We start from the raw sequence: 12527 nt of genomic DNA, 5'->3' as shown, positions 1-12527 counted from the left end.
CAGTAATTATTTTAAGCTGCAAACATTTAACGAGAACTAATGCAACCAATAAAATGTCATGGAACTGCATCAAAGAGTTTGCTTAAAATTACATGCATAAGAAAAGGGGGAACAGTATGAAATTTTATTGCAAATCGCTGAGAAAATACGTCATTTATAACCATCAATATTTAAATTTGTTGTAATTTTTAAAGCTTTGTCAGTAAAATAGTTCACATAATGCAATTTTTAAGTAAGGACTCCAAAAGATATAACAAATTAAAAAATGTATACTGTAAAGTGAGGACTTTAGTAATCAAATATGATTTCTATACTAAACAGAATGATCATCGTGAACGCTCTGAACGCAATCACACAAAGCTTATCGACCTGAAGTGACATCCCCTTTGCCGTCGACGTACACCCGTAACGTGTTTCAGATGTCCCTCCTTCTTTCCTAAGGGAAGATAATAGTAGCCAAGCAGACAAGTTTCAACGCATGTTGCATTTTTCTCTGTATTGTAAAATTTATCTTTAACAAAATAAACAAAATTTACAAAGAAATAATGAGAATAATGAAGAAGTTTTGAGATCATCTAAGCCTGCATACTTAGGACCGGATTCAGGAAGACATACGGAGCACGCGTATCCTACCATGGTTGCTGTGGATAAAATTAAATGTGTTTAAGTAATCCACGTATAGGTCTAAACCGTCTAATACTTAGCCTAATATAGCTAACGATAATTATACACATATAAAGGACAGTTTAAAGACTGCTTTCGGGGTGCATTTGTAAATCTATAAGCACCGCCCCCATCCTAAGTGCCGCGCCCCCCTCAATTCCTTAATCCAGCCCTGCGCATGACTCGGTACAATCTATTGAAAGCACTTTCAAAGGGGCCAGTGAAATCTCTTAGCTAATGAAGAAATTTTCGTTTAAACAAACACCACCCCATCCCCCCCCCAAAAAAAAAAACAGGCAGAAAAATGTGGATTAAACGATTGCAACGTCGTTTTTTCATTCTGGATTTCAGAACCGCAGTGTATAAGTCACGGGTTCGACACCCGACCAGTAGACAAAGCCAGTCTGGGTCGGTTGCTTCCGTTTGTCCTTGGAAATGACACGTCTCGGCATGATATAGCCAGTTATATGTCAAAATGTTCTGCGGAAACCAACACAATAAAACAAATTATTTTGGGATTCATTTGTTCTTTGGTTTGACCGACAATTCGTGAAGTCTGAGTTCGTTAAAATCCCGTATAATTAAAATGAAACTAAGAAGAACTTTAGATGTGAAAAGCAAACGTGTTGTAAAAATACCCATTTTATGTATCTTGCTTGTAAGTGCATAGTACTAATATTAGTACTCCTACTCCTACCTCGTGGACAGGGTACTAACATGAGCATATACGTGTCAATGGAGAAAACCGGGTGTGATTCACACCCGGTGCTCTTTTAGCCTAATATCAACAATTTGAACATATTCCTTGCATATAACCAAATAAGTCGACTAGTCCTCTTATTTAATACCGGGTGTATCGAAAATCATTGCATAAATAGTTGTAAATTCTCGTTTACCTTTTTTATCCGATATTTTCGTTTAGATCATCCGCCATATTAGTTCAAATAATGATTACTTCCGTTCTCAGCCTCTTTTTTTGTGTGCCATATAAGGACATTGAGGCCTTATTTAAAAAAGGTAAACAAATCATAGTAAAAATTTGGCGCGGTTTGAATCAGAAATTCTGAGCATTAAAAGTAAATACGGTTTATCGGCAACTTTGAAATTCCACCAAGAAGCCATCATTCGCCACTTGATTGATAATAACATAGCGTAGAATATCCAAATATGGTCTGGCAAGCCTTATGTAGAAAAGGGGTCACAGCAAGAGTTTCGCGTTATCTCTCATGGCGGACACGGTGATGTTAGTGTAACCATGCCAATTGATTTTTTCGTTTAAGGGCTTAATAAATTCAAAATAAGCCAAATTTCTTTCACAACATGATTATACTTATGTAGTAGATTTCAACACTGTTTGTTTTTCTGACTTAAGTGATGATTTTTTTGCTCCATTACATGATATGGGATCAGTTCGTAGATTCTATCCACAACAAATCAAATTGAGGCTACGACATCGTAGCTAGCAAGTGCATAGCTCTAAAAAAATATATGTTATACAGATAGCGTCTCCTTGCCAACAACACTCAAATCCATTTTAATTTTTAATTTATATATGAGGTGTCGGAACTCCATTCATCTTTGACTGTCAGCTCACGTATTGTGTATTAAAATAATGGTCTTGTCCACAGCTATATTTATAAATATACATAATAATTTTTGTAGTCTACACGCTTCGTATAACAATTAATTGGGCAACGGGTCGAGTACCATTGCAATCACTGTATGTACTCACTTATAAGTCAAGCCAAATTGTAAACTGCACAGAAGCAGATCTGTCATCGCATAATGCACCGGTAGGTCTGGGTCTGTGTTTTTTTTATATACTGGAATAATCAGAAGAACAAAACAGACCGTGATATGCAGGCGTATTGTGCTACGGCAGATCAAGATCTTAGTTGTTTGCAGTTTGAGTCGACTCATAAGCGAGTATAATACAGTATGTTTCCTAATAAAACTACACACAAATAGCAACTGCCTTGCCATTGATAACGAAGCATGCGTTTCTGAGGAGGAGGTCACAAAACTCAATAACAGGATTCAAATTTGCATTTGGCATTAAAAGCAAAGATTATATAACTGTCTGTCTTGTGGGAATGCTGAAAATCAGCAGAGCTGGCACTTTTATGTTGTTTACAGTACAGTTACAATAAGGTGCCACAAAACTCGGTGTTCTGCCAATTATTCCGTTTTAAGAACCAATTTAATGAATGAGCACGTTCTTTAAAACTCAAGCTTTAAAAATCAATACAAAGTAAAGAAACACTAATGCATTTCTTCGAAGAGACGTAAAATAATCAATGACTGACCTTAATCAGCCGTACAGAATATGCATCCAACTGCAAACAGGGCATACTATGATCTACCCTCGCATAATACTCTAGTATGTCCGGGTCTAAGAGGTTCGCTTTAGAAAAGTCCTGAGTGGAAACAACAACACAGATCTAGTTCTAAGAGCATATAATATATGGGCAAATCTGTGTCTGCTCTCTTCGCAGTTGTGTACGCGCATTTAATGGATATATACGATATTATACATCTATAAGAAAGACAAAAACTGTTATGACAAATGCATCGAGTCATGCATGTAAACATACATTTGCCACATCAAATAATAATAATAATAATAATAATAGTAATAATAATTCATTAATAAATAGTTTTCTGTGAATAATGTCGTCGTCGTTGTCGCTGTGGGGTTTAACGCCATTTTTCAGCACACGATAGGCTATACATGGCGGCCAGTATTAATGGTGGAGGAAGAACCCGGGAAAACCCCGAAAAGAACCACCGACCCACGAGAAGCTACTGGCAAGCTTTCTCACATACCCACAATGACTGAATCTGAGACTCGAACCGGCGCAGACAGAGGTGAGATGGCAATGATCCGTAACAGAGAACGCTTTAGACCACTCGGGGCCCCTGTAAATAATGTAAATTTAGCATATTTTTCATACGTTTTACGTCTTTGCTTACTGGCAATGCATTTATTATTATAATTTTGCTCCCAGCAATGTGAGGAACGTTTCACGCCTTTGGCGTCTTGCTAATTATCGGGAATACGTTTGCTCCTGACAGTTAAAACATTAAATGTAAACAAGTACGACAAAATGAAAACAAATGAGGAATTAATTCACGAACGAGGATATTGTTGTGAAATACGAGAAAAGAACAGTTGACAAATAAATATAACCCGTCTCTTCAACCCATTAACAAAAAAATAATAAATTAAACAAGCAAACACCAATTATAAATTTGCCAGAACAGACATAATTGTCACTTGTTGCGGTATGTACATTTCCCTCTTGATTGTGACCAACACAAACGATCTAGTAAAGAGAACTGCGAGACAAAAAAATAATATTAAAACGATCACATTTTAAACAAAAAGAATGCACACTAAGTAATGTATTATAAACATTATTTCGCCCAATCTGCTACCTGGCCAGCTGCGGCACAACCAGGGATGTGTGAGTCAATTAAAAATGTATGTCGTAGCAGGAAAGCTAATTAGACACAACCTAGTTAATACTACGTGATTGTATGTCTCTTACTTTTGGTCATGGTTCATTGTCCCGCCTTTATTTTTTATCGTGCTTCCTTGCTTTGGGTCAGGCCGACTTCGTCGATTTTATGACAAATTTCACCAGGCCACTGCAGATAAAATCAACGATTTTCTTACACATAATTAGGGCTGCCGCAAGAGGCGGGCGATAAAGCCCGGGGGGGGGGGGGGGGGAGGGGCACCTCGCGGAGTTTGCGGTATATCTTTTCTTTTGTGAAGGCGCCTAAGGTTATGCTCGCCCGGGGTGCCGTTTCTTCAAGCGCAAACTTGCGACGGTCCAGTCTATATAAACAACACAAAAATGTCAGTTTCACTCAAATTTATTGTGTATGTCTGATTCATACATTCCCTTCCATATTTTCACTTACGGCAAATAAAAAAAGATCTTTACAAAGCACCTATATAAAAATGATTTATTCTGATTCTTTACTGGATTCAAAATATTTGCAAGAATAAGAACAATTTAACTTTGACTGTAATTATGGACAGAATTCGAGGAAGAAGTGTATGGAACACATCTCTGGTGTTCCACATTGTACACGAGATGTTCATCGTGACGTAGAACACTAACCCTGTTAAGCTTCGGGATACTACATTTTTGTCTTTTTCGGGATTAACGTGGTGTATTGGATGTCGGGATTAACGTGGTTGATAAGACGTGTGACTTGTTTGTATTCATTGTATGTTCTGCAGCCTTAATTTCATTCCAGATTATAAACTCAAACACAAATCCAAGTGGGATGGTAGTGGAGTATAAGAAATGGACATTGTTATAGATGGACCATATGGTGAATGATTCCCTCCATCAACAATGAAGGAAAATCGCAAGGTATTTTATTTGTTTCTTCACTTGTCTCATTGTGTTTTCTTTCGCCACAGCTATTATTGCAAATAAGACGTTCTATCAACTTAACGCCGACACCTCGGGTGTTCGAATTGTTTAAGGCGCCCGCCTTTATTGATCACGTACACACCTCACCTCTGTCCGCGTGAGATAGAGTCTGGCCTCCACCAGTTTGGATATGTGAGAAAGTTTTTCAGCAGCTTCTCGTGGGTTCATCCCGTGTTCTTCCTCTTAATAGTACTGTCCGTCATGTATAGCATATCATATGCTGAAAAATGGCGTTAAGCCGCACAAAATCGAAAATAAAAAACACCATGCATATTATTTTGCAGTATTTATATAAAGGTTGTTGTTGTAGGGTTTTACGCCATATTTCTGCACAAGATAGGCTATACACTGCGGCCAGTATAGGTGGAGGAAGTACACGGGACAACCTCGGAAAGAACCACAGACCCACGAGAAGCTACTGTGACTCAAGATTTCTCGTGTACCCTCATTGGCGGAGCCTGAGACTCGAAACCACGCAGACAGAGGTTTGAATACAGGTAACAAATGAAAACTCGCATTCGCAGCTTACAAAATGCTGGGGAAAAAATCCTTCCAAACGCGTATTGAGTGATTTTTAAAAACTATTAGCAACAAATTACACAAGGCAACGGTTAAAACATCATCACCAGTCAGTTATAAAGGAATCGTGTAATAAGGTTGCTCTTGTTAAAATGTCCTATAAGTACCATCTCTCCGCAAAGCCATTTTTTATTAGGCGACTTGTACTCATAATTGTATAGTCTCCTTTGCTTTAGCTCCTTACCAATCATTATTCCATTGTTCATCGTCCTCTCCTTATCAACCATTTCTCATCCAGGTTTATCAGTCTAATCTTTTATTAAAAGAATTTATCCCTCAAATCAAGAAAAGCAATTTCTATGTCGTTTCCTCTGTCAGACTCTTCCAACGAGTATAAAGATCACATGTTCGAAAAACCCTTTAACTTTTCAAGTCGAATTTGAGGGGGGTTAGAAAGAAGCCCGCCAGCACATATTCTGAGCTGAGAGCGATGACGATTGGACGGAATGATTCTGGACTGCACTGCAATCTAGATTCCGACAATTTTTAAATTTTATCGATTTGATCGTTGAGAGAAATGCACTTTTCCATGTAGATATTACGGTCTATCACACTGGCAAAACGTTTAATTTTCGAAAATGTGGCAGCGAATAATATCAAATCTGCAGTATCTTGTGCATGTTTTAGTTTAAAAGATCTTATTGCGTGTCCTTTACTTTGAACTATAATGTTTTCTGTACAAATTCTAAATTTAAATTGATTATAAACTTTAGCTTTCAAATGGTTTTTATTTGTCTATTTTTTTTAAATCACCGATGACACACTCAGAAAATGTAAGAGACGGAATCAAGAGCTTGCCTAACTGATCAACAATAAGAGCTGCTATGGATACACAAATCCAGACAACAGAAATTATCAAAAGAGACCGCGCCAGAATACAATTCAACAACCGTTTTATAAACCACATGATTGCAAAACATGTCCAACAATTCAAGGGTCTTTCCGGATGCAGACGACTGTAATCGTGCTACTGATAGATGGTCTTAACTAATAACCCATAAATATATCAAAAAGTGGCCATCCAAGAAATATTTTCAAAACAAACTTCCTGATTACTGGCAGAGTTAATTAATTAAATTGCATACTGTACGTTGAACGATAACTGACCTATGCTGGCTTTTAACGTGATGGTAGCAGTGGTGGATAAACAAATGTGCATATGTAAGCAAACGGATAGTAAAGGAGGCCACCTTGATCCCCATTCTTTGTTTAAAATTACACTAATTTAGGACCTCTGAAAACTTATGGGATACATTCACTCTATGTTAACCCTGTAACTATGGCGATAATATAGCACAGGATATGACTCAGCCACTTATCTTCAAAGACTAACAGGTGATATAACGCCTGCCGTTTATTTTTTAAAACAAATTAATGATCCAAAAGGAAAGGAGTTCATTGTTTCATTTTCTAAGTTTCATTTTGTTGATTTTGAGGAGGAACAAAAAGAAAAGAAAAGAAAACAGAACTGACCCGAATCACTCTGCTCTGATTTTTCATTTTATCCCATGACTGTTCTTTTCTGGATGGCATGCTGGGAAAGGAAATGAAAAATGGGGTATTCAGATACTAATTCAGGGATACCCCGAGGGATGGAGGCAAATTTCTAAAAGGAAGAAAGGTAATGGAGCGTCAGTATGGTCCAGCTTATTTCAATCACTAGTATTCGATACCATATAATGAATCTGTTGTCCTAGTGATGAGTTCTGAATAACACGACCTGACATTTAGAAAAATGACATGATGTCAGTCCATTTCTTCAGTTACATGTTGGCGTCACACCGGCTGGGTATATATTTTTCTTTCTCAATGATTATGAGTTAATCCCCAGGAAAATGGTGGCAATTTATGCTGAATCCAAGCTTTAATGAAACAGGAATCCACTAAATGCGTCAATACCCCCCCCCCACCTCATATCAGTTTAATACAAGAACAAAAAACAATTTTGTCTAGCCTTCATTGCCTTGATATTTTGCATCGATAATCAATCGGTTTGTTTCATTCAAAATTTGGCTGAAATTTGTATGTATATTTACACCGGAAAAGGCAAGGACTACACTAACTGGCGACGAACGGGTACAAAATGTGACAATGTGCAAAAGCAGGTTAATAGGGTTTATGTGAGGTGCAATGTAAAAACATTTTCCGACATACCAGAGGAACATGCTCGAATGTAAAGCAAGTCTATCCTCGCCTTTTTTGAGGAAAATGCCAAGAGCCATACATGGAACATGATAGGAACACATGTAGTCCTATGTCACCAGAAGATTGTACATGCTCATTATGGTATCAGTAAGTGTCAATAACAAAGACTACATGTATCATTGTAGTGAGTAGCTTTCCTTGTCTTGGTGAAACATGCTGTCTTGGGCAATAACTTGCCACAAGCGGTTATAACATAACGTTCGGGATGGCCGATTTTATGTACTGTTGTCAAAACGATTCAGCAATTTATATCACGTAGTCCATGCATTGAGTTCCTAAACTTACGATTCAAAATATGTACCGTAAATTCTTGCCCATAAAAGTTCTCCCGGGACGAATGCATGTCCCTGTGCGCTGACAAGGACGAAGTGATCGATGTATATTCAAATATAAGCTAGATAATATATTATCTTGTTCAGATATTTACAGGGCCGCAGAGAGCGATCACGGGCCCTGTGGTAAGAAACACCCGAGCCTCTCCTAGTTCTTGTTCAAACACAAATTTTCTTTTATAAAATTGAAAAGTGTTGGTCGGCCCGGGGACCAGGGATATATCCCCGGTTGCCACCCTCTTGTCGGCCCTGGAGATTTAATATTTACATTCATTAATTTGTTGAGATATTTTAAATATAAGTTATCCAATATCATAGCTACCTGAAAAGGTATTGTTTGGATATCAACGTTCTTTTTTCCTTACTAGAAACTGACTAAAGTTAGATAGAGACAAAGTCCAAAGATCTCCACATATTCAATTTCCAAGCATATCATTCACCTTACATAAAGCTGTACCAGTGTTGTACCATGGGCCATTAAAAACAGTAGCAACAAATCTGCCTCTTAAGATAAATTTTCATTTGAATCTTTAAGTGCAAAGTTGCCGTATTTGAATTCGTATTTGCATTTGATAAGATAGTTTAGTATGTCTGCATTACAACTTAACTATTTACTTATGTTCCTTCAACAAGAAAAGAAACGAGAATGTACGAGAGAAAAGTCGAGAAGGTATTGTTTGCTTTGAGCGGTATAACTATAATATTAACATGATGTCATACTTACAGAGGACATAAGAGGTTGTTTGGCAATGTCTCTCAATACCTTATGAGATGTGTTATTTCGGGAGATAACGAAACAATCTACCTGAAATGGCCTCATGTTAACGACAAAGCAAACTTACAGCTACCAGCATAATGTCCTGCATATACATGTATATCAACATCTACAGTGTAACAAATTATCCGAGCATAATGAACAGCGAAAGTCCTGATGCTTTTATTGACACGAGATTAATAACTTTAATCTGTACACAAAATCATGTTTTATTTCCTCACTAATCTGTGTGTGAGTATATGTGTCTGTGTGTGGATCATTGCAATCTTGATCTTTGTGACATGAATTGTCATTGAATGCTCTAGTGCGGTAGGTTTTATCTTGTCGGCCATGCTGTCTGTGTGCGTTTCTTTGTTTGTTATACAATATCATGCATTAAACATTGATAAAAAAAACAGAAGTACATATTTTTTTTTAATTATAGGAGTTTTTGGGATCATAATGGCGGATATATGGATAGCCCTGAAACATAATGCAAAAGTGCGGATTTTTTTCATGTTCGAAAGGAACATTATTAAACTGGACGCTCTTTCGAATTCCTACATCCACTGATTGGTTTTTTTTTAATAATTTTTTTTATCTTTTTTTTGTTTTTGTTTTTCAATTGTTCCTGGTATTTCAAACTACTACAAGCCAGAGAGATAAAGCTACAGCAAAATACCATAACATGATGGACAACTAGAGTTCTGACCCTTGAGACGATTTCCTGTTTGATTTCCTTTCAATGTGGATATTATTCCTTAATTGCAAACCAAGGTAATGATTTTCCTGCAAAATCGCGAAGCACGACGATTTTGGCTATTTGCTTTTCCATCATGTTTTATTTATGAGAATATATGATGGCCAGGTAATTTATAGCAGGTTATTTTTTATTCATACCGTGACTAATGTAGCTGTACAGGCATTCGCATAATACAAATCTAAATTTAGCTCTCCAATATAAAGAACGATCATGACATATTAAAGGTACCGTCTCTTTTGATTATTTTATTATTTTATTTTTTTAATTCTCCGTACAGCATGAGTGCCATAAGCATTTCAGAAATAGTTTTCAGATATTCCAATAAACACAAAACACTTGTCAAACATGGTTTTCAGATATTCCAATAAATACAAAACGCATTTTAAACATGGTTTTCAGATATTCTAATAAACACAGCGCGCTTTTCAAACATGGTTTTCAGATATTCCAATAAACACAGCGCGCTTTTCAAACATGGTTTTCAGATATTCCAATAAATACAAAACGCATTTTAAACATGGTTTTCAGATATTCCAATAAACACAGCGCGCTTTTCAAACATGGTTTTCAGATATTCTAATAAACACAAAACGCTTGTCAAACATATCTGGATAAACGTTTAAGTAACATCTTGTTTGACTGATACAAGGAAACAACAATGAGAGCGACGAGAATGATTAAAGCGAAAATAAAAAAAAAACAAAAAAAAACACGATGAAGCAGCACACTAAGGAAAAACAGAACGAGCAGAACAGAGGATGAACATGACGGTGAAGAAAATTATAGCAACGATGCTAACAGCGGAAATGGCGACGATATTGATGATGTTAGTGTTGATAAATTACCGGTATGGTTGTCAAGTTGTGGGTGTCATAGCGGTTAATTTCATGACTATCGTCGACATTAAGAAGGAGAAGTGCAAGAGGATACCAGGATAGAGAAAACTGAAAATAAAAACAGAAGCAAACATGGCGGTGTTTTGGCGTTGGTCTAAAGAGGAATTAGTTTCATAAAAGTTGAAAGCACATATTTAATGCATTCGCCCACAGCAAGATATTTTCTGAATTAATACAAACCAATAGGCAAAGCATGTTTTCCACGACAGAAGGAAACAGTGGCGGTGGTGGTAGGGCGGTACATGTGGGCGCCTGGCGAAGATGGGGCGCAGTCGGTAGCTTTTCTTTTGCAGCTGAAATTTTCATGGTATCTCACATTCATCTTAGTGTAACTAGGGCAATCTTCACAGAATATATTTTTCTTTTTATAGTGGGGGGATGGGGTGTGGCTGACAAAATAGCTGTTTTCGGTAGTAAAGTATGGGCGCCACTAAAAACTTTCGAACCCTTGCGCTACCACTGGAAGGAAACTTTCTTTATTGATGGAACTTCGAGGTTGTTTGGGTATTTAAAAGAGTGCATACGCAAAGTCGTTGACCGTCAGTCTAAGGTAAATATTTACGTCGCCTCAGATTCAAGTAAGGTTTGTCAAGCTGTTACCGCCAAACAAATAAACCAATCTGAAGTGATTCAAAAGCGATAAGAATGTAATTGCAAAGTAACTAGATGGCAAGAACGATAAATGTGAAGAGGAATTTATAAACAACTAACCCCAGTTAGCTGCTAGGGAAAATAAAATATCGTCTTTGGCTATGTTGATACGTAGTCATACAACGTTGCACAGCTCTGTAGATTGAATTATCAACTTTATTCTGATTTCGGGCTATTAACATCAATAGCATGCCTTTCGGGGTCAAGTATATGCCCGAAGTAGCATAAACTACTCATAACAGAGAAATATTTTATCTGAAAATGCAAAGCCATGCCATAAATCGTACGTGATTCCAATAGAGGACGGCAATTTTCGAACATTAAAAGCAGGAACATTTCTTTTAAAAATAAGCCTCGGTCATTTTTTCTCCTGGAGTCTAACAGCAAAAAGGAAATATACCGAGTTGGTTCTGTCATTTCCGTCACACACACACACACACAAACATGCATATATATATATATATATATATATATATATATATATATATATATATATATATATATATACATGCATGCATATTGCTTTGGAACTCTGTTACCCAAGATAACAAACTAGATCTTATCTTAATATATTAGCCCTTAACTAATCCGCAAAGACATAAGCCGATTAAGATAAGGTGTGCCGAGATGATCAAATAAGGATTACATCAGGTTGTAGCATTTTTTTTTGAGACAGTCAGGCTGCACTCTATTTAGAGAACAGACTGAAATGAAGGAATATAAATGCAGTCGACTGATTTTCATGTCGTAGCAGACTGACACAAAATTTCCTTTATGCTTTTGAAGTTGGTTTCAGAGTAATTTCTCTCTATTATCCAAACAGACAGGTTCGTATCCCGTCAGAAATACATTCGGCCTTTCTTTCAATGCAGTTTAAATTTGCTTCTCTCGTTCTTCTTCGTTGACTTAAATAACTTAATGTTCTGCCTCAAAATTGGAGAAGTTCCAAGTAGAAACCAATATCATGGGAAATTAAGAAGGAACTAAAAATCGCATTTCTTTAAAAGAAAATTTAGAACATTGAATACAGCAAAATATATAGAAAAGGTCTCGGTCGGTTGACATGCTCGTCATTAAGGGAAAATACAATTACCCCAGTAGTAGAGAACAAATTCAGAATAAGTCACGGTGATATTAATCTAGAGAAGATATATTATTCACCTCTTCTCCAGCAATACATACATTTGAATTTTTAACACAATGCCCTTGCTGTTTGAATAGCGACTGGTG

General features: G+C 36.8%; 1 protein-coding gene and 1 long non-coding RNA gene across 2 annotated transcripts in view; one reads left to right on the top strand and one right to left on the bottom strand.

Moving 5' to 3' along the window:
- Positions 1–12527, bottom strand: part of LOC149802350 (cGMP-dependent protein kinase 1-like) — a 383724-nt gene that overhangs the window by 297226 nt on the left and 73971 nt on the right. The window lies entirely within an intron of this gene.
- LOC149802351 (uncharacterized) overlaps positions 1–12527 on the top strand; it is a 39808-nt gene that overhangs the window by 2408 nt on the left and 24873 nt on the right. The window contains exon 2 of the long non-coding RNA XR_016419899.1: positions 4936–5054. This is a non-coding gene — a long non-coding RNA (uncharacterized LOC149802351). The remainder of the gene's footprint in view (positions 1–4935; positions 5055–12527) is intronic.

The sequence above is a fragment of the Sinohyriopsis cumingii genome, chromosome 3 (assembly GCF_028554795.1).
Source record: "Sinohyriopsis cumingii isolate HCF-2022 chromosome 3, ASM2855479v2, whole genome shotgun sequence".
In the NCBI taxonomy this organism is placed as follows: domain Eukaryota; kingdom Metazoa; phylum Mollusca; class Bivalvia; order Unionida; family Unionidae; genus Sinohyriopsis; species Sinohyriopsis cumingii.
Note: the sequence above shows the minus strand (reverse complement) of the source record. Positions and strands in the feature narration are given on the sequence as shown.